The sequence below is a fragment of the Nymphaea colorata genome, chromosome 10 (assembly GCF_008831285.2).
Source record: "Nymphaea colorata isolate Beijing-Zhang1983 chromosome 10, ASM883128v2, whole genome shotgun sequence".
NCBI lineage: Eukaryota > Viridiplantae > Streptophyta > Magnoliopsida > Nymphaeales > Nymphaeaceae > Nymphaea > Nymphaea colorata.
In genome coordinates this window covers 6,446,350-6,469,989 of record NC_045147.1, presented here as the reverse complement: position 1 = coordinate 6,469,989, position 23,640 = coordinate 6,446,350, and the positions used below count along the sequence as shown (strand labels likewise).

At 38.5% G+C, this 23,640-nt stretch overlaps 1 long non-coding RNA gene across 6 annotated transcripts; it reads right to left on the bottom strand.

Moving 5' to 3' along the window:
- Positions 1-1,555: 1,555 nt before the first annotated feature.
- On the bottom strand, positions 1,556-20,264 carry LOC116262388 (uncharacterized). Of its 6 annotated transcripts, XR_004174457.2 has the most exons (6): positions 20,086-20,263; positions 19,286-19,428; positions 14,754-14,924; positions 6,600-6,770; positions 3,083-3,980; positions 1,556-1,751 (listed from the first exon to the last, which is right to left on the bottom strand). It is a non-coding gene; the product is annotated as an uncharacterized LOC116262388 (long non-coding RNA). The 6 variants fall into 6 exon arrangements; XR_004174459.2 differs by lacking the exon at positions 1,556-1,751 and having other exon boundaries at positions 2,645-3,974; positions 20,086-20,264; XR_004174456.2 differs by lacking the exon at positions 1,556-1,751 and having other exon boundaries at positions 2,645-3,980; positions 14,754-14,919; positions 20,086-20,264.
- Between the last annotated feature and the right edge of the window lie 3,376 nt (positions 20,265-23,640).

Here is a 23,640-nt window from a genome sequence, read left to right as displayed (position 1 = left end):
CGGTACCTGCATATATACTTCCTCAAGCAAGTCTATGAAAGAAGACATTATTTACATCCATTTGATACCTTTTGTAGAAGCAATTAAAAGAATTCAAACTGTTATCATTTTAACTACTGAAGCAAATGTTTCATTGTAATCTACTCCCTCTTTCTGTAAAAAACCTTTTGCTACCAGATGGGCCTTGTATCATTTGATGGATCGATTTGACCTAAATTTTACTTTGTATACCCATTTGCAAGTGATGGATTGGATCCCTTTTGGTAGAGTAGTCAATGTCCATGTTTTATTGTCCCGCAGTGCACTAATTTCTAAGTCCATTGCATCTCGCCACTCTTTAATTTTACTTGCCTCTTCATAGGTTTTTGGTTCAAAATTGAGGCTATAGAGGCTAAAAAGTTGGAGTAATAGAAGAGAAACGATGAAAAGAGGTAAATTTGGAAAGATGATACGTTATGCCTTTCACAAGATTTGCCATCAAGTCGCCGTTGATCAAAGGTGTCAAAGTTAGAGAACAATAAAAAACTTTCATCCAAGTGGCTGGCCTTTTTTGTCGAGATGATCTTCTAAGGTGTTCAGTTGCTTCAGAGTCCAAGGCTTGGTTTGGTTGCATGATCTCACTATCGGTGTTTTGGATTGCAGACAAGAGGATATCATGAGTTGGAACAAGCGTCTTACCATTTTCAGATATGTTTGTGCCTTCATTTGGTTCAGCCGTAAGCGATGCTTTATTTTCAAACAACACTTCTTCCAACGGGCCAATCATATTTTCTTGGGTTATTGGCATAGGCAAAACAGTCAATCTTTCATCCTCCTTGACTTGTTGGAATAGAAAAAGATTTTCATAAAAAACAACATTCCGATTAGTGGAAACTTTATTGTTTTTTAAAATCATTGACCTTGTATGCATTTTGGCCTTCAGGATAACCAATAAAGATGCATTTATGTGCTCTATCGTCAAATTTCTCTTTGTAGTGGTTATTGTTGGCAGCATAGCAAAGGGAGCCAAAGACACGTAGATGTTCAAAAGATGGTTTTTTTTTTTCAAATAATTTTTCAAATGGAGATATTCCTCTTAGGGTAGGTGTAGGAGTACGATTAATAAGATAGGTGGCAATTAAAATACACTAGCCCTAGATTGGTAAATTTGCTTCAAAATGAAGGGCCCTTGCTACTTCAAGAAGATGACAATGTTTGCATTCTACCATTATGTTTTGATGTGGTGTGGTGACACAACTATGTTGGCGACTGGTACCTTGTTGATTGAGAAAAGATTGCATTTCATGAGAAAAAAACTCGGTACCATTATCAAACCTCACATTTTTAATGGTGACACCAAATTGATTTTTTATTAAAGTAAAATGTTTCATGCTTGTGTTTCATTAAAAAAATCCATGTGACATGAGTGTAGTCATACACAATACTTAGAAAATAATGTGCTCCGTAAGAGTTGACTGTGAATATGGACCCCAAATGTCACAATGAATTAATTCAAAAGGCTTTGAAGTATAAATATCACTTAAATTAAATTTCAAATGTGTTTGCCAAATATCTTTATTCAAATAGCAATTCAACCCTAAATAAGAATTAAGTAACTTAAGTCGAGAAGTTGAAAGATGACCAAACCACCTATGCCATAGGTCTTGAGAAGAAGTTACAGCAAAACATTTTGTAGGTGACACCAATTATTTAAATTCATATAGTCCTCCTCTTTCTTCACCCTGACCAATCATTATCCTCGATGCTAGGTCCTGCAATACACGATGTGTTGGAAAAAAGGTTACCGAGCAGTTTAGTGCCTTGGTTAGTTGACTAACTGATAACAATTTATTTTGAAAGAGGGAAAACACAAAGTATTGTCAAGTGTAAAAGATGGCAAGTGAACGTCACCGGTTTAATGAACAAAGATTACATTCCCATTTGAAAGATTTATGTGTGTATGACAAGTTTTTAGATTTTAGATGATTGAGTTGTCAGTACAAATATGTTGACTTGCTCTAGAATCTATAATTCAAGGTATACAATTGAGATTACATGAAGAGATATTACATGCGAAGTTGATTGAGGCAGTTTGATCTTTAACGAGTGATAAGAGTTTCTAGTACTCATCCCTAGTGAATGAAGGCACAACTCCCATGTTACCTTGACTATCATTACTTAAGGAACCAACACCATCGACAGTATGAAGGTCTGTCATTTTCTGATTTTGTGTTACAGCTGCAACCATGGAAGACTTGAAATTGGGGTTATAAAACCGATGCCCTAGAGGATAGCCAATTAGCTTATAACACTTTTCTTTTATATGACCTCTACCATGACAGTAGCTACACATGGGCCTGCTCTAACGGCCTCCTTTATTTAACTGAAACCGAAAGACTTGATCACGGGCTTCTGTCTTACTATTATAATTGCAAGTGATGACTAGAGCAGCCTCAGAATGTGATGATGTGAATCTTGCTTCACATTGTTTTTCTTTCTGTAGAACTAAAGCATAAACTTTGTTAATGTTAGGCAAAGGATCAAGCAGTAAGATTTGACCACGAATTGCTCCATACAAGTCATTTAGCCCCATCAAGAATTGGATTACTCTTTACCTTTGAATATGATATGAGTAAATTCTTATAGCACCACATGAACAAGGCGGTACAGGGAGAATAAGAGTTTAAGTTCATCCCATAATGCCTTAATTTTTGTATAGTACATAGTAACTGATAAAGTCTCTTGTTGAAGCCGACATATAGAACTCTGTAGTTGATATATTCTTGGTGCTAAACTCTAATAAACCTGCTTTTCAAATCTTCCCATACATCTTGAGCAGAAGTAGCATAAGCAATAGTAGTTTGCTAATAGAATTTAAAATCCATGAAAGAATCATATTATTGCATCTAACCCACAAGGCACGATTCTTATATCCTTCTTTTGGCTCTTTGATCCGTCTATAAAGCCTAGTTTATTTTTTGATGATAAAGCCATTATCATGGCTCTTCTCCAAATGGCATAATTGTCGTCGTTAAGTGCGTGAGATACCAGCACACTTCTGAAATTATCATAATGATGTAAAAAAGAAAGAATCTGGCATCACCTGAGAATTTTCTGAGTTGCTGATGTCACCAATGCTCTTCTCTTTGTTTGCCATAGCTCCTTCTCGCTGCTCAAGGAAAGGAGAGTCTCTGTTGCTCTCTTATTCACAAATTCAGTTCAAATGCACCCGAAGAAAAATGCCCTATCCACATTACAGTCCGACGGCCCCAAATTTTGTTTCCTCCCTCTTGTCTTCACTGGAGAAGCTCTTCTTCCGTCTCAAATCGGAGAAGAAACCAAAGCCTCTGAGAAAGCATCGAGGTTGGCTCGACACAGGTACCGTTGGTTCAGCACGGCATCCAGCTCGAAAGTGGGAGTCTCAAAGTTGTCATAGAATGCACGGCTAAGTAGGGCCTCAAGATAGAAGACGACGGCACAGGAGCTCTTCGGCGAGATCCTCACATCATCGGGGCCAAGGAGAGGGGTGATAGCTTCATGGCTGGTGAGATGCTACAGACGAACACCTTCAAGGACTAATGGTAATGGCGGTGACGACGTTCATTGGCAGCCATGGATATCGACTTACTCGCTGGTGGGACAAGGGAGAAGACGAAGCGCACGGCCCCCAAATCTGATGATGTCTACCTGAAGCTCCTCGTCAAGCTCTACAGGTTTCTGGTGCAAGGGACAAGAAGCAGCTTCAATGCTGTTATTCTGAAGCGGCTGTTAATGAGCAAGACCAACAGGTCGCCGCTATCGCTGAGGAGGTTGATCCTGTTTATTTCAAATATAACTACAAAGCAGCAAAAGTAGTTAAAAACAATTTCAAATTGACAGCAGTTGTACAAGCACTCAAGAACCACTTGCATGCCCCTTGCAGCTACAAAAGCTTCTTCAGTTGTTAGTGGTTTGTAAATGAACCTCACATTGCATTTGATGCATCTTGAGGTCAACTGTTCCTGACAAACATAAAAATGCATTATAAATAGCCTTTTTGGGACTAAACTGCATAACATAGATGAATAGACAAAATATTTTATCAAACTTGTCATGTAACAATATTTATTTGTAAATTATGCATTAAATGTTTGAAAGTATCTAGTTCCATTCCACCTTCTAGGGAATGGAGATGACTGGGATAAGATTCCTTTAAGAAGCTTCCAGGATTTCATGTCCAGCAAGCATCACTTCATCCACTAGGGTTCCACAACATCAGATTTATCCATGACCAACAACAGCTCCTCATATAGTCCATCATATTTATCTCTGAATCCTCAATACAATCGTTAGTGTAACATATTCAAAGGTGACTTGAGTGCTGCAATTTCTCACCCTTAATGCCTTAAGAATACCAGGCCCTGTTTTGTGCTTTCAGTCCCAGCTTGTGGGAGATCATCATGCTGCTTTTTCTAGCAGGAGAAGTGGGATATTCCATTTTGAAAGGTCAAGGCTAAGCTGTCTTAAAAGTTTACAAACTACATTATATTGAACAGTTTGGGAATCTTTATTGGGGTTGGAATATGAATTTGTGATTTTGCAATGTATAAGAATAATCCACATAAATTTACTGAAAAGGTAAAATGAAACAAACACAACAATGTGAAAGTGGACCCGACAAAGAAGCTTTATGTACCACAGGATTTATAAAACAAGGTGGTAAATACTTAAATACTAAATCAGAAAAATCAGCATGCTAAAGGAAACCGTCAAAGATGGTTTGGATATTTTACCCTTGAATCTGTGCCACAAAGATACAGGGAAGCTTGATTCATAAGTTTGGGAGTAACTCAAATATATATATAGAGAGAGATTTTCTCCTAGTAATTGGTCAATAATGGATCCAGGCAAGTTGTAAAGTTAAAGGAAGTCAAAAAGAGAAGAGGGTGCTGGATCATGCAAGCCAAGGCTCAAAATTCATGGATGGAAAGCAGCCTTCAAGTAGGTGGAAGGATTTTGAAGAAGGTTTACAAAAGCGCCAGAGTATTTACCGAGAAAGACACCACTGTAGACGAAAATCTGAGATTATGATCTGTGGATTTCAATCGCAACCGTCGATGGAAATCCGGGATTATGATGAGGGGTGCAATTGAAATCCACGGAAATTAAAGTTGCCCGTTAGGGCTTTCTTTTTCTTGCTGCTTGCAGCAATCACCAGTGGGGTATTGAACTCGATAAAGCAATAACCTTGCATCTTCTGAGTCTCAGGATTCACAAACATCCATTTTATATCCCCTTCTTAATCATGCCAACCTGCCTAAATATCTTCCTAACGACGCCCTCCAACTTCTAAAGCTTGTCGGGCCGAGGTCGCTGACCACGATGACATTCTCAAAACCGAAATCGACCAAGACCCATAGTTTCAGAGGAATCAGGAGCAGAAAATTTTACATCAAGATGCTCAAATTCTCACAAGGGAAAAGGTGGATGGAGTAGAAGTCGACCCTCGAGACGTCGATCTGTGAGGGGTCGACGACCAGGTGAGAAGCCGACATTGGAGGCTCCCTCTGTGCCTCGCTTCTTCTCTTCCTCAAGTTTTTGCTGAGCGGTAAGAGAAGCTCCTGGTTTCAGTCTCAGAGAGGAGAAGCGGAACGTTGGCCAATTTATGCTCGCATCCCTCCATTCTTTTTGATATTTTTTTAAACACATCGTTTTTTCTTTATATACATTTCCAGAGATGATATCTATATAAAAACGTAGATATTTTCATAACGGTTATTTTTCTTCCTGCCAAACCAACTATGTACAACTAAAAGAATCTGTGGAAATTTTGCTTTTCCCTTTTCAACAGGCCTCATTAAATGTAAACGTCAAGACAATAGTGGTCTAACAATGGTATAAATCTGTAGCAGTGAATTACTAGACTCACCGTTGTGGCTAGTGGTCTAACAACCGTATAGATCTGTACCGGTGAATTACTAGACTCATCGTTGTGGCTAGGGGTCTAACAATGGTATAGATCTGTAGCGGTGAGCTATATTTCTCCATCCAGTTTACCAACTACAGTACCATAGTCAATATGATCCACCAGGCATACACAACTCTTTAGCAAGTACGCGGAAGTGAATACCATGATTACTCTGTCTATGAATAACCACCATGCATTGCATGGTAGATGTGAAGAAGTAGGCCATTGTCTCAGCAATAATGAACCAAGCTAGTATTGGCGGTGAATCCCCCTGTTAACTAGTCATGCATACGAGCCATGTAGGGCAAAGGAGAGCCATGAACCAAGCTAGTATTTGTTCCTCAAGCTCTAGTTACTTGAGATCCTTTTGGTATGTACTTTTATTAGAAGCAACAACATCCATCTAGAAGAGAAATGACAAAAGACTTCTGCTTTTGATTCTTCTGCTGCATCAGATGTGCTCAAATACACTTTTGTTTTTTATGGAAACAACTCAAGGAAGCATGATTTCACTGCAACAATTACCCCAGCAGGTTCACTCATGTAACTAAACAAAGACGCAAACACACACACACACACACAAAGGGAGAGAGAGAGAGAGAATCGGCCAGAACTTTCACACTACCAAATGAAAAGCAAATTTCCCAACTCAAATCAACAGAAAATTTCTCACCTCCCAGGTGAATCAGCCACAACTTTCACACTACCAAACTTCAAAACTTTTGTTGCACAAGCACTTAAGAAACACTTGCATGCCCATTGCAGCTACAAAAGCTTCTTCAGTTGTCAGTGGTTTTTGAATGAACCTCACGTTGCATTTGACACATGTTTAGGTCAACCGTTCCTGACAAACATAAAAATGCATTATAAATTGCCTTGAGGCTAAACTGCATAACGTAGATGAATAGACACAAAATATTTTATCAAACTTGTCATGTAACAATATTTATTTGTAAATGATGCAAAAGTATCCACTCCAAGTCCATCTTCTAGGGAATGGACATGACAGGCATAAGATTCCTTTAATAATATATACGTAAGTATTTAACATGTCTTCTAATAATAAGTACTCAATCAAACCATCAAATTCAAAAATCAAACACAAATATTCTATTCTACTCTACTGGAACAAGAGGCTCCCATAATTTCTCTGCCGTGCATATACTTAGAAAGGTCCTCTTAGAAAGGTCCTTAGTACATAACTCAAATTGTGGTTTTCCTGTCTAAAAATGCAATCCACACCCCTAGATAGCACAAACAAAACATGCTAAAAGATAATCCTCTTAGCAATATGCAGAAATCAAAGAAAAACCACAGTACATGCCCTAAAAACCCCCTCCTCCCTAAGTGAAATTTCTAAGTTCAGATTTTTACTCTATTTGATAGAGTTTCAAAGGCCTAAAAATTAAAGAAAAATCAAACATAGAAACAAAAAAGATGCGAAAAAACACTCCAAAAAAGTAAAATAGAACATTTCTTTCTCTTAGAGAATTAAAAAACCGAGAACAGAGCAAAAATTTTTGGTTTTCAGAATTCTGGTTTGTAAGAAATAGAAACAAGGAATAGTTTACAAATCTGTCAAAAACCACTAGGAGTTCAAAAAATCAGACCCAAATTCAAATTTTAATTCAGAAAGTGAAATTAAAAAATGGCATACTCTAAGATAGCGGCAGACTTTTCCAATTCTGACAGGTTCACAAACCCGGGTTAAAAAGACATTATCTTGTAAGAGTTGATACGATAACTAAGTGCCTTTTAGCTCTACAGGAATAGAGCGTTTCAGAAAACAAAAATTCAGATTTTTTTCAACAAATTTGTTATTTATTTTCAGTTTTTCAATTCAGCATCCTTTCCGTACAAAAGTAGAAATTAATAGAAGTTCTCAAAGGCAATTTTTCCAAAAAATCAGAAAACTATACTGACATGCAAGAAGATCCAAACAAAATTTGCACAAGAGTTTGCCAATACGTATATAGCAAAATTCGTTTCAACGTCGTTGACAAGTGTCAAGAAATAACTTTTAGAAATTATAAAATTGTATGATGTATCAATAAAGTTGCTAAAATTTTTTAAATGTGTACAAAGAGTTTCTTAAAAAATGTTTACTTATGCTCAAGAAACATAATAAAAATGCACAAAATTTGAAAACAATTGACTGTTGCCAAACATATAATAAATTTCAGTAAAAGAAAAGTGGCATTTAGTGATGCACAACATGCTTCACTAAATGTAGCATAACTTATGCATCAACAATGATAACCCAGCTACTATGTCACTAATTATCCCTGAACGACTCATGAAACAATGAAAACTATTGATGGACAACCAACAATCACAAGCAAATGCTCAAGCAGCAAAAATAAAAAATTTAAGCTAAAATAAATAACATTTCAGATATAACTACAAACCAGCAAAAGTAGTTGACAGTAGTTGTAGCAGCAGAAATTAAAAAGTCACCAACCTTTTATTTGATAAATTTCCTTTTCTTTGATCTAAAAGTCAAAAGCGAGTAGGAAAAACTTATAAATTAGGAACAAGGAAGACCTACTACCATACCACATTGTGTGATGTGAAAAAGGAGATCAATTGAAACACAGGAAAATCTCGCAAACAGTTGAAAGCATCAAACCTGAATATGAGGTTCCAAATAGAGTAGAAAAATATCTCTGCCCTAAAGCATAAAAATAGTATACTAAAAGACACTCTTAAAAAGCAATCAGCTGTACGCTTGTACATCTGTTGTGCCCACTGTGTAAAGAGATGCTTGATTCACAACTGTTGAAGCATGTAAAGATGGGTCTTGGGACCGGGTCTGGATCTACACCCGATCCTTACTTAAAGACGTGTAACCCTAATTTCTAGTGTGAATGAAGTTCTAAGAGAGAGAGGAGAGTCTGGCGGCTAGTGGGCACCAGACCTCCTCACCCGTGGTTTTTTCCCTCTCCTTGAGGGTTTTCCACGTTACATCCGTGTTCGATCTTTATTTCTTGTGTTTCTACTGTTTCTACAACAACCATCCAAACATTCTAGAAAGTTTGTTCCTCAAGCTCTAGTTACTTGAGATCCTTTTGGGATGTACTTTTATTGGAAGCAACAACTTCCATCTAGAAGAGAAATGACAAAAGACTTCTGTTTTCAATTCTTCTGTTGCATCATACGTGCTTGAAAACACTTGTTTTTTATGGAAACAACTCAAGGAAGCAAGATTTCACTGCAACAATTACCACAACAGGTTCACACATGTAACTAAATAGAGACACAAACACCCACCCACCCACACACACACAGGGAGAGGGAGAGAGAGAGGTTGAAGGTGAGGATCAAATTATGTAGATTCTGATGTGATATCACTAGAATGCAGACAAATTAGCAAATTAACATTTCATATTATGTCAATGTGCAAGCAAATAAACCACTACAGCATTATTCATCTACAAAACATAAGAATTGTTAAAGATACAAAAAAAGGGGTTTTCTGAAATATTAGGAAGTTAGGGAAGGTCTCTTTAAATGTTTTGTTACTTTTAGTGGACTTCTCTTGTAATTTTCCCTAACCCTAATCTCTTAATAGAGATTAGGGTCAAGTAATGCAAGAGAACTTTTTGCTGCCTCTCTCTCTCTCTCTCGTAACATGGTATCAGAGCGGGTGTGGGCGTCGACGGCAGAGTGCACTTTCCGGTGACCTTCTCCGGCGATCACCATCTTCTCCGACGAACAGCCAAGTGAGTTCGTTCCTTTTTTTTTCTCTCGTTCTCTCCCTTGTCACTGCTACTCCTTATTCCCTCTTATCACCCAATAAGGAGACAGTGAGGGAATAGGGGTTGGGCGTGCCGTGAGAAGGAGGACCTGATCACGCCTATGTGGAAGGCGTGATCAGATCCTCATATTGGTCGTATGAAGAGACTATTGTGGATGCAGCGTGACATGTGACGCTGTGGTTTGTGATGATCGTAAATACAGTTTCGGTAAAGTCAAGCTGCGTGAGGTGTTGTGGATGCTTTGTGGAGTCTATGTGCTGCTTATAAATTCAGGTTTTTGAATATGATCAGATTTTTTCTATAGATCGTGGATACAAATTCAGTAAAGAAAGGCTGCGTGAGGACTGTTGCTGATCCTTAGTACAAGTTTTTGTTTGATTTCGTGGATTTCTTTGACACGTGGACAGGAAGTTTTATGAGAACTAGCTGCTGTTATAAGTGGCAGCAGTCTTCAGTCGTTGGGAGCAACAATCTTCAGTCGTTGGGAGTTCATTCTTGTTTTTGTCATCGGCTAAATCAGATCTGAAGTGACAGTAATTTCCTAGCCCTCCTTCTTTAAACGTTTGCGTCAATCTGGTCTTCTTTATTTACTATGGCTGAAAACAGTAAATCTGAAGGGTCTACTGACTACAAGATGGCTGGGAATTCATTCTCTTATGGAACCACGATGAAACTTAATGGCTCAAATTATGAAATATGGTCTAGGGTATTCATAATGTCGGTGGCTGGTCATAGGAAGAAATATATTCTTGAGGAGGATGAACCTATTGAGAAAAAAGGAATATATGCTGCGTGGGATGAAGATAATTATATTGTTATGTCTTGGATTATGAATAGTGTGGAGTCTCATATAGCCCCAACTACTGCATATTATACCAAGGCCAAGGATATGTGGTCTTTCTTAAGAAAGACATACTCGCATGCCACTAATGTAATCAAGATCCTACAACTAGAAGAGGAGTTATGCAACATTCGACAAGGGGATCAGGACCTATCTCAATATTTTGCTACTTTGACTGCTGCATATGAACGGTTAAAGGCTCTTCGCCCACCTTGCCAGCATTGTTATGCATCACACGTTGAGACTGGTATGGTGGCAAAGTTCTTATCTGGCCTATCTTCAGAATACTCTGTGGCAAAGTCTCAAATTCTAACAGGCAGTGAACTTCCAGATTTAGCAGACACGTATAATAGGCTGAGTCGCTTTGCAGCCACTCTTTCTCAGACTACGCATGACATACCAGTCTCTGCACTTGTGATATCAGGAGGACGGGGCCCTAGTTCTTTTGGAGGCACTAGGGGGCGTGGTACAGGCCGTGGTGCTGGACGTGGCAGATTTCAGTGCTCTTATTGTGGCAAAATTGGTCATCTAGAGGACCGTTGTTGGGACAAACATCCTCACCTCAGGTCTAATGTTTCCTCTGGACGTGGTGGAGGTAGAATCACCACAAGCAGAGGTCCTTCTTCATCCCAGGCAACTCATTCAAAGGCAACAATATCTATGGTTGAGTCTTCTACTGATCCTTCTATATCTATGTCATATTCTCTTAACCTAAGTAAGGATGAATATGATCGTGTTCTTGCTCAGAGGTCTGGCTCTACATCTGCCTCTACATCTACCAATGCTGCTGTTGTAGATTCAGCATTCTCTGTTGGTGCTCCTACTGCTGATCCAGGTATGACATGGATGATAGACTCGGGCGCTTCTAGACATTGTTGTAATCAACCACAAAATTTTTCATCATTTGTCAGATTTTCTACACCACAGTATGTTAAGCTGGCTGATGGCAAGTTGTCCCCTGTTTTGGGTAGCGGTGATATTTATCTTCCACATTTAGGCACTATTACACATGTGCTATATGCACCTCAGTTTCCTGTTAATTTGATATCTGTGAAGCAGCTAGCTATCGACTTACAATGTCAAGTCATTTTTGAATCTGACTCTTGTTCTTTTCAGGACTTACCAACTGGGAAGATGATTGGTGGCGGCCATGAGCGTGAGGGCCTTTATTTTTTGTCAATCCCAGTTGATGTTGCTGCATCTTCAGTCCCTTCCAAGCCTTCTCCCTTCCAATGGCATCTCAGATTGGGTCATCCTTCCGTACCAAAACTTCGTCGCATGTTTCCAGACATTCCTGCATCAGAGTCCTTCTTATGTGATGCCTGCCAGTTGGGCAAGCATACACGGAGCAGCTTTCCTTCGAGTCAGAGTCCATCGAGTCAGAGTCCTTTTGATCTCATTCATGTGGATGTATGGGGTCCTAGTCGGGTTCCTTTTCGATCATGTTTTCGATATTATCTTGTTCTAGTTGATGATTTTACTAGAGTCAGTTGGGTTTTCTTGTTAAGGGAAAGATCTGAAGTCATATGTATTCTTCAAAAATTTATCAAGGAAATAAAAACTCAGTTTGGATTCATTGTCAAAAATATTCGCACTGATAATGCTCTTGAATTCAAGTCTTCCATTCTACTTCAGTTTTATGCCGACCATGGAATTCGACCTCAATATACTTGTCCACATACGTCCCAACAGAATGGTGTAGCCGAACGCAAACATCGGCAACTCCTAAACGTAGCTCGTACCCTCATGTTACATTCTCACATGCCTGCCTATTTTTGGGGTGATGCTATCCTTACTGCGTGTTACCTCATTAATAGATTACCCTCTTCCTCCATTCAAGACCGTATTCCAATTCAAATTCTATATCCAGGGCGTTCATTATTTCATTTACCTCCCAAAGTTTTTGGATGCACTTGCTTCGCACATATCCTAGGCCCGAACAAAAGCAAACTGGCTGCCCAAGCTCTCAAATGTATCTTTATTGGCTATTCAGCTAATCAAAAGGGATACAAATGCTTTGATCCCGTGACCAAGAAAGACATTATCAGTGCGGATGTTACCTTCTTTGAGTCTCGTCCTTATTTCCCTCCGTCAAGTCCCTCTTCATCTGAGATGCATGCACCTATACCTCTTCCTCTTCCACCAGTGTCACTTGAGTCATTTCCATCATCTCAACCTAGGTCACATGAACGTTTTCTTGAGCCTCCGTTGGTTTACACTCGTCGTCTAGGTCCCTCTCTCAACCGTCCACCAGCATCGTCTCAAGAGGTAAGCTCTACTGATAAGACTGACTCAGGTTTGAGTGATGACTATTCTGCAGCAGATCTCCCTATTGCTATTCGCAAGGGCAAGCGACAGTGTACCTTACATCCTATATCTAATTCTGTCTCTACTGCTCATCTGAGTACACACTTAGTACAGTTTGATCAAGCTTTATCTAGTCATGTTATCACGTCCTCGCACCATCACGCCCTGTTAGATCCACGTTGGCGACAAGCTATGCAAGAGGAAATGGATGCTCTTCTTTCTCGGGAGACTTGGGATTTGGTAGACCCCCCAACACGCTGTGATGTGGTTGGCTCACGATGGGTATTCACCATCAAGTATCATTCTGATGGGTCAGTTGAAAGGTTCAAGGCCCGTCTTGTCGCAAAAGGTTATACTCAGACTTATGGTGTTGACTTCTTTGAGACCTTTTCGCCTGTGGCCCGGTTGGGCACTATTCGCTTGATTATCTCTCTTGCTGTCCAACGAGAGTGGCCTCTTTTTCAATTGGATGTCAAAAATGCCTTTCTGCATGGAGACCTTTCTGAAATTGTTTATATGCAGCAACCACCTGGTTTTGAGCGACAAGGGGAGTGTTCCAAGGTATGCAAGTTAAAGAAGGCTATTTATGGACTCAAACAGAGTCCCCGTGCATGGTTCCAAAAGCTTACTGAAGTGTTATCTAAGTGTGGATTTAGTCGATCCCAACTTGATCACTCATTGTTTATCAAGCGAGGCTCAGCAGGACTTGTGATATTGATTGTCTACGTGGATGATATTGTTCTTACAGGGGAAAATGATCAAGAGATAGCTCAAACAAAGGAGTTTTTACAACAACACTTTGTTACGAAAGACCTTGGACAACTTCGTTATTTTCTTGGTATTGAGGTGGCTCGTAGTAATAAAGGAGTTGTAGTGTCTCAAAGGAAATATGCTCTTGATCTTCTACAGGAAACAGGACTATTGGGGGCTAAACCTGCCACACTTCCCATGAATCCTCGCATTCATATACATGATGATGACTCAAAGCCGTTTGACTCTAGATCTTACAGATCTCTGGTAGGGAAACTGTTATATTTGACTGTCACTCGTCCCGACATTAGCTTTGCTGTGAATAAGTTGAGCCAATTCATGGAAAAACCCCGAAAAGTTCACTGGGATGCAGCTCTAATGATTGTAAGATACTTGAAATCAGCCCCGGGAAAGGGGCTATGGTTCAAGAAAGGAGAATGTGTTGACATCGAGGCGTATAGTGATGCTGATTATGCTGGATCTGTAGATGATAGGAAGTCTACTACCGGGTTTTGTGTCTTTGTGGGCGGTAATCTTATTTCCTGGAGGAGCAAGAAGCAGAATGTTGTGGCTCGTTCTAGTGCTGAGTCAGAATATAGGGCTATGGCTCAAACTGTGGCTGAAATGTCGTGGGTTAGATCACTACTTGTAGAGTTGGATGTCTCAGTGAATCTCCCAATGAAAATGTATTGTGACAACAAGGCAGCTACATATATCGCTAACAATCCTGTCTTCCATGAGCGGACTAAACACATTGAAGTGGATTGCCACTATATTCGGGACTTAGTTCAAGGAGGAATTGTTAGCACTATTTATGTCTCCTCAGAAGATCAGGCAGCAGATATTCTCACTAAAGCTCTTCCCATAGGCGATTTCCTGAGATGTTGTAACAAGCTGAGCATGATTGACATATATGCTCCAGCTTGAGGGGGAGTGTTAAAGATACAAAAAAAGGGGTTTTCTGAAATATTAGGAAGTTAGGGAAGGTCTCTTTAAATGTTTTGTTACTTTTAGTGGACTTCTCTTGTAATTTTCCCTAACCCTAATCTCTTAATAGAGATTAGGGTCAAGTAATGCAAGAGAACTTTTTGCTGCCTCTCTCTCTCTCTCGTAACAAGAATATTTTCTTTCATCAAATGAATAGCAAATTTCCCAACAGAAAATTTCTCACCTCCAAGTAGAATCAGCCACAACTTTCACAATGCCAAACTTCAATATTTCTGTCGTACAAGCACTAAAGAACAACTTGCATGCCCCTTGCAGATACATAAGCTTCTTCTGTTGTTAGTGGTTTCTAAATGAGCTCTGTGTTTGCATTTGGTGCATCTTTAGGTTAACTGTCCTGACAAACATAAAAATGCAATATAAATCGTCTTTTTGAGACTAAACTGCATAACATAGATGAATAGACACAAAATATTTTATCAAACTTGTCATGTAACAATATTTATTTGTAAATGATGCATTAAAGGTTTGAAGGTATCCACTTACAGTCCATCTTCTTGGGAATGGACATGATTGGGATAAGATTACTTTAATAATATATACATAAGTATTTAACATGTCTTCTAATAATCAATACTCAATCAAACCATCAAAATTCAAAAATCAAACACGAATATTCTATTTTACTCTATTGGAACAAGAGGCTCCCTATAATTTCTCTGCCCGTGCATATACATAGAAAGGTCCTGATGCAAGATGAAAGCATAACCAAATCATGTAACTGGATCTAGTTAGATTTTTTGTACTTGTAAACAGATCCAGATCCGCAATCCATCCCTTTCTCTATATAAAGGGACGTGGGTCATTTTGTAACACAGAAAAATCAGTTGAAAGAAATGCAAGTTGTTTGTTAGTTTTCTTCTGTTCTTCTTGTTCGTTTGATCTTTGCTTGAGTTTTTAGTTACTTTAAACATAGTTTTAGTTTAGTGAATGCAGTTAAATTAAGATCAGTTAATCTTGATCTTTCTTGCATCAGTTGGTATCAGAGCGAGGCTTTTTACGAACATGAAAAACCAAGTTTAGCAAACCTTGCTGCTGACCTTAGCAAGGCAAGAATCTGATCTGATATTAGACAAGGAGTTGCTGCTTTCACGACAAAAGTGGATGAATTGGGATTCTCTCTTGAAAGATTAATGGACAAATTCAGAGAAATGTTCCGTCCGGCCCTGCAGAACATGCAAATCGTTCATGGACCTGCTGTTGCAGACATTCGTTTGGCCGTCAGCGCTTCTGATGATGGAATGAGAAGAGGCGAGCAGTCATCGAGGGTCCCCATCGGCCGGTGATAGTGCAGAGAATGCCGCCTACGCTCACGGAACACCTTGTGGGCAAAGTTTAAAGGTGTTGCCACCCAAACCAGCCCGGCCACTAGAATCGCCGCCCGTCGGTGGACCAGAGGCTACAGGTAGTGACCTTCTGCTGCCTTCCGCCCTTAGACGGGATGGTTGGGTGGCGGTGGGCGCCCACCCTTCGCCCTCTGGTTTGCCCCTTCCGCCTCTGTTTGAGGCGAAAGGGGGGAACTCGAGCGGCAGCTCGAGGCGCTCGAGGGTTTGGGCCGGTCCCTTTTGAGACCGGTTCAAGCGATAGGCCGGCCCGGCCCAAGCCCACGCCCAATCGGGTCGGGCCGGCCCATTGCCCAAGCCTAATTCAAACCCTCTAAGGTGAAGAATCATTTTGGCGGAATGAAAGATTTAAACTCGTCGAGGACGACTCTTTTCCATCTAGGGTAGTCTGATGCAAGATGAAAGCATAACCAAATCATGTAACTGCATCTAGTTAGATTTTTTGTACTTGTAAATAGATCTAGATCCGCAATCCATCTCTTTCTCTATATAAAGGGACGTGGGTCATTTTGTAACACAGAAAAATCAGTTAAAAGAAATGCAAGTTGTTTGTTAGTTTTCTTCTATTCTTCTTGTTCGTTTGATCTTTGCTTGAGTTTTTAGTTACTTTAAACCTATGATACACCCGTTTGGTACCGGTACGACACCAGTACCGGTACCGGGACGGGCCTGGGTACGGTCCCGGTGCGGCGTTGACCGTACCGGGTACGGTCAATGCACCGGAGCCGTATCTGTCCAAAATTGGACACGGTCAATATTGGCCAAGTCCAATTTTGTCCTTTTTTTTCTAACGTTTATTTCATTTCAACTTTAAAAACATTTTGACGTTAAAAAAAACGTAAAACGAAACCCTTGCGTCTTACCTCTTACGACTCTTACCTCTCGTCTCTCTCCGACGAAGCAGCGGCGAACACAGGCGACGGCAGGGGTGGCGAACGCAGGCGACGACAGCGGCGGCGGCAGGAGGTGACTGTGACTTTGTTTTTTTCATTTTTTGTTTTCATTTTCATCGGCTCCACCCCTGCCTTCATCGCCGGCGACGGAGACAGTGTGCAGAAAACCCATCGCCTGAAAACCCATCACCTCTCCCTCTGGCTCGCCCTTTCTCTAATGTTTATTGCCATCACCTCTCCCTTTGGCTAGCCCTTTCTCTACCCGAGAGGGTTTCAAATTTGTATTATACAATACAAATTTGCCAACATTTGTATTGTATATGATTTTGGCATTTTGCACTACATGATCCCTATTAACTGCGTCTTCCCTAGTTATTGCTGTGATATATCGTATCGTGAGAGGATTCATCTATTTCAAATGATCCCTATTTTTATTGGTTATGTGTTGCAGCTCTTTTGCTAGGTTCTGTTTAGACATAAGTTGTAATGACCGATAAAAGGAAAAGACATGTTTGTATAATTGTATGTTAATTACTTCCATACTGTGTTTTGGACCATGATTTATGTGTGAAAGAAAGCGTGCTGTTTGCAATTTTTTGATATATATGTGTGAATATGTTATTTTGTTTGAAATTATATATATATATATATATATATATATATATATATATGTTCGTGCGTGTACGGCCATACCCCCGTACCCAAATTTTTTGAAAATGGTCCGTACCCGTACCCGTACCTATGTGATATAGCTTTAAACATAGTTTCAGTTTAGTCGTGAATGCAGTTAGATTAAGATCAGTTAATCTTGATCTTTCTTGCATCAGGTCCTTAGTACATAACTCAAATTATGGTTTTCCTGTCTAAAAATACAGTCCACACCCCTAGATGGCACAAACAAAACATGCTAAGAGATAATCCTCTTAGCAATAACACACAAGCAATATGTAGAAATCAAAGCAAAACCACTGTTCATGCCCTAACAAGCCCCCACCTCCCTAAGTGGAAATTCTAAGTTCAGAATTTCACTCTATTTGATAGAGTTACAAAGGCCAAAAAATTAAAGAAAAATCAAACATAGAAACTTGAAAGATGGGAAAAAACACTCCAAAAAGGTATAATAGACCATTTCTTTTCTCTTAGGAATTAAAAAACCAAGAACAGAGCAAAAATTACTAGTTTTCAGAATTCTGGTTTGTAAGAAACAGAAACAAGGAGTAGTTTATAAATTTGTCAAAACCACTAGAAGTTCCCAAACTCAGACCCAAATTCAGATTTTAATTAGAAAGCGAAAGTAAAAAATGTTCTACTCTAAAATAGGGGCAGATTTTTCCAATTCTGACAGGTTCACAAAACCGGGTTAAAAAGACATTATGTTGTAAAGAGTTGATACTAAAACTAAGTGCCTTTTAGCTCTACAGGAATAGAGCATTTCAGAAAACAAAAGTTTAGATTTTTTTCAACAATTTGGTTATTTATTTCCGGTATTTCAATTCAGCATATTTTCTGTACAAAAGAAGAACTTAATAGAAGTTCTCAAAAACAATTTTTCCAAAAAATCAGAAAACTATACTCACATGCAAGAAGATCAAAACACAATTTGCACAAAAGTTTTCCAATACGTATATAGCAAATTCGTTTCAACTTCTTTAACAACTATCAAAAAATAACTTTTAGAAATTATAAAATTGTATGAAGCATCAATAAAGTTGCTAAAATTTTTTAAATGTGTACGAAGAGTTTTTGAAAAAATGTTTACTTATATTCAAAAAATAGAATAAAAATGCACAAAATTTGAAAACAATTGATAGTTGCCAAATATATAATAAACTTCAGTACAAGAAAAGTGGCATTTAGTGATGTACAACATGCTTCACTAAATGTAGCATAACTTATGCATCAACAATGATAACCCAGCTACTATGTCACTAATTATCCATGAAGGACTCATGAAACAATGAAAGCTATTGATGGACAACCAACAATCACAAGCAAATGCTCAAGCAGCAAAAATTAAAAATTTAAGCTAAAATTAATAACATTTCAGATAATAACTACAAAGCAGTAAAAGTAGTTGAAAACATTTTCAGATTGAAGGCGTTTGTAGCAGCAGAAATTAAAAAGTGACCAACCTTTTATTTGACAAATTTCCTTATCTTTGATCTAAAAGTCTTAAGCAAGTTGGAAGAACTTATAAATTAGGAACAAGGAAGACCTACTATCATACCACATTGTGTGATATGCAAACTGCTAGTATCTACAAAATTATGCTAAAGAAAGCAAAACAAATCCTCAAACATGAAAAAGGAGATCAACTGAAACACAGGAAAATCTCGCAAACAGTTGAAAGCATCAAACCTGAATATGAGGTTCCAAATAGGATAGAAAAATATCTCCACCCTAAACATGAAAATAGTATACTAAGAGACACGCTTAAAGAGCAATCAGCTGTACATCTGTACCTCTATTGTGCCCAGTGTGTAAAGAGATGCTTGATTCACAACCATCCAAACATATTAGAAAGTTTGTTCCTCAAGCTCTAGTTAGTTGAGATCCTTTTGGTATGTACTTTTATTGGAAGCAGCTTTGTCTGCTACAGGATTTACTGAAACAAGATGGTGAATATTTAAATATTCACTCAAAAAATCAGCATGCCTAATGGAATGGTTAGGATATTTTTAAAGGAAAACAAAAAGAGAAGAGGGTGCTGGACCATGCAACCCAAGGCTCGATGGAAACTAGACTTCAAGTAGGTGAAAGGATTTTGAAGAAGGTTTACAAAAGCGCCAGATTATTACCGAGATAGACACCACTGTAGAAGTGGGTTCCTCATCCCGATTTTCAAATTTTCAGCCAGGCAAACACAGGATCACAATCCCGAACGGAAATCTGTGATTATGATCTGTGGATTTCGATCGCACCTGTCGATGGAAATCCGAGATTATGATCCGGGGTGCAATCGAAATCCACAGAAAATAATGTTGCCCGTTAGGGTTTCATTTTCTTGCTGCTTGCAGCCAGCACCGGCGCGGTATTGAGCTCGATGAAGCAATAACCTTGCGCCTTCTGAGTCTCGGAATTCACAGGCATCCATTTTATAGCCCCTTCTCCTTAATCATGTCGATCTGCCCAAATATCTTCCTAATGATACCCTCCAGCTTCTCAAGCTTGTCGGGCCAAGGTTGTAGACCACGATGACGTTCTCAAATCCAGAATCGACCAAGACCATGGTTACAGAGGAATCAGGAACGGAAAATTTTACCTCAAGATGCCCAAATTCTCGCCAGGGGAAAGCTGGATGGAGTCGAAGTCGAACCTCGAGACGTTGATTTGTGAGTGGTCGACAACTAGGCTCCCTCTGTGCATCTCCTTCATCTCTTCCGCCGGTTTCTGTTGAGCAGCAGGAGGAGCTCTGGTTTCAGTCTCATAAAGGAGAAGCGGAATGTTGGCCAATTTCTATTCGCGTCCCTCCATTCTTTTGTTATTCTTTTTAAACGTGTCGTTTTTTCCGTATATACGTTTCAAGAGACGATATATTTAAAATAAACGTGTCGTTTTTTCCGTATGTACGTTTCAAGAGACGATATATTTAAAAAAACATCGATATTTTGACCTTCATTTTTTTTCTATTATTTTGGTGAAAATCTGACATGAAAGCAAGTAATCTTGTGTGTAAATTATTATATTAAGTAATGTAAAGATTAAAGCACGTTTTACACCTTTTCCTTTTTATGTCAACATCAAATTTGTTACTCAAGTCGGTTCAGTTAATCAAGTGTTTAAAGATGAAACTTTACCTTCTGGTTGCAGTTATGATTTGCAAATCTTACAATAATTTAGCGGTTAAAGATGAAACTTTACCTTCTGGTTACAGTTTTTTTTTTTTTTTTAATCAAGCCGTTTTGGCAGTTAACCTAAGCTTGCAGATTACATGGGGCTAAATCCATTCCCTTGGCTTCTTAAAACACTCTAAAGTTTGGTTCTTGGCACAGTCAGTTGTAGTTCCAAAATACTGTCATGTCGCAAGACCCGTGGATTTAAAATCAGACCCTTATTTCTCTGATCTTAGATTAGATTCGAAAGACCTTTAGTTTTTATAAACCATAAATATTGCTGCTCTTGAGATTCCAATTAAACAATGAACATATTGAGTGAGAAAGAAAGTGAAGAAAAACAAAAACTATGGCTAACAGAATTTTCTATGTGCTTTTTTACTCACACTTCATTGGTGATGGACCATTATTAACATCGCTGGTCATTTCCACTCAATAGGCTTACAGTGGTCATCACCGGTATAGACCCTTTCAATGAGTACAAGTGGAATCCGTAATGTTGTGAGACGCGTTACTGGAAATTTGACCACAATACACATACACCAGTAAAATTTCACCGATATAGGCATTGGAATGACACTTACTTTGTCATGATTTTTGGCAATAGAATGTACCTTTTAAACTAGTTTTTAATAATAAAATCTTAAAAAAAAACATCTGCTCGTATAATACCATTATGCAATTAAAATATTTCATTTTCTTTTATTTTCTGCCCTTTGGCTTGGTGACATAGCTTGCCTTGGCACTTGTGGGCATTACTCATTAGTACACTTGTTTATTGATGCATAGGTACTCTAACAAAATGACACGAGAATGAGGCCATTTGGCGTAAATATGCTTGTTCTGAATAAAATTGGCTGCGGATCGATTCAATTTGAACTTGTTCAAGTTTTTAATATATTTATGATTTTTTTATTTTTTTTTATTTTTTTATACTTTATACATTTATTTTCAAAAATAATTTGTAATGGTTTTTGCCAATTCACCAAATTGGCAGCCTCCTTGTTAATTGTTTGTTCAATACTCCCAATCACCCTTTCATCTTAATTACTCTACTTACAGTTCTTTCTTGTTTCAATTTCTTATTTTTCAAACATGGACATCATGTTCCTATAGTTAGTCTTATAGAAAACCCTATTAACTCACAATTCAACGGTGGTTGGTTATTTACGTATTTTTTGACTTGGTTTTAATTTTAGCACTTCTATTGGTTTCACCTTGCTTTGCTAGCTGCCGTCCACAAGGCGTTGGTTGTTGTCAACATGAGCCAATCAGGATTGAGATAACTAAATGATCTTCTTCCGAAATTATATGGAAGAACATGAGGTCTTTCTCTCCATTTTAGATCTCGAGTTAATAGGCCCAATAAGCAGGTGTTAGAAACAAGCCACTCCGCTCATGGCTCAAATTGGATCCCAAAATTTTGTTGCCTTGGCTTGGTTTAAATGAGCCATGCGCATGTTTTAGTGAGTCACATGGGAAATTTAGCTTGGCTAAGCTTGTATGGACACGCTAAACAAACATAAAAAAATAAATGGATATACACATATAAACACACACGCATCACATTTAAAATTGCTTAGAAAAAAGAAAATTGCATTGAATTAATGTCAATTACAAACTTTTGTTTTCGCAAGGGTTATATATGACGTATAGATTTTCAAACTGAGTTCAGCCAAAGCCATCACTGAATAACATGCTAAGTCTTATCGCTGGTAGAAGTTTTTCATCCCCAGTAGAAGTTTTTCAGGGCATTCATTTAACGTCGACGAACAAAAAAGCACAGTGACATTGTTATGTACTCATCGTCCTTTCCTTCTGTTGAGGCATTCTCACTATTTCTGTTTCAAGGCCAATCTTTCCTCACCAGCAACCTCCGCTCTCCTTCCTTCCTTCAGTGGGAACCTCACCATCATCCTTTACGTGAACAAATGCATGCGTGAAGGAATGCATGTTAAGTATGTTTGCTACATCTGTGCAATGTTAGGGTATTCAAGTAAATATGCATATTGTACCTTCTTTATCACAAAGGTCAATACTGGAACTTCATATGTAGGTAGTAGGGTCCACCTCCTTATATATGCTCAAAGAAGTAGGGTCCACCCTCGGCATACACTTGTTGCGTACACGGGTGTCTCTCTCCTCGCATATGCTTGTCCTACCCCATATGTATGTATGTGCTACAAAAAACATGTTTTGGTTCGAGGCCTATGACAAAGCTACTGACGTTTGAATAAAACAAAGCTTCACAGAACATGAATTAAACACTCCTCGAAATCTAATTCAATTGATGGAACAAAAAAATTCTATAGGGAACTATAGATACGAAACTACAAAGTTCTAGATAAATCTGCATTGACAAGAAAAATAGAATTTTTTAGAAAGTAGTTTTCTGAGATTGGCTTAGTATACCTATCAAATAAATTCGGATTGATGCAAAAGATTGGTCCCAAGTTACTAGACATTATACAAACCATAACCAACTAGAAGAACTAAAAAACTATTATGGAATATGAGATATGACTTGCCTAACTCAGGTTACATTTTGGTTTATTAGAAACAGAAAAATAGAAATTTTCAAGAATATGTTGTCAAAGAATCAGTAAGAGAAAACACCAAAACGAGTTGGAATAATTTGAAAATCTTCAAGTAGGTTCTATACTAACATGGGCAACACCCCAAATTGACAAAATCACAAAATCCAATCTGGAACACGAGTTATGGCCTACACAATCTATGTCAAAAAATTGCACTTTATGGAAACAAGAGCAAGGCCTATTTCAAACAGTTGTTTTGAGATGGAAAAATGTTGGCTAAAAGGATTAAGTTGGGCTCAAATTTGGAAGAACAGCATCTAATATAACCTAGAAAACTGTTTTTTTTCATGTATATGCAAAACTCGTTCTAAGTTTGAACTCTTTATGCTCAAAAGTTAGGAACTGTTCATGTTGCAAGTTCTATAAAATGAGACCTTCTAGAAAATA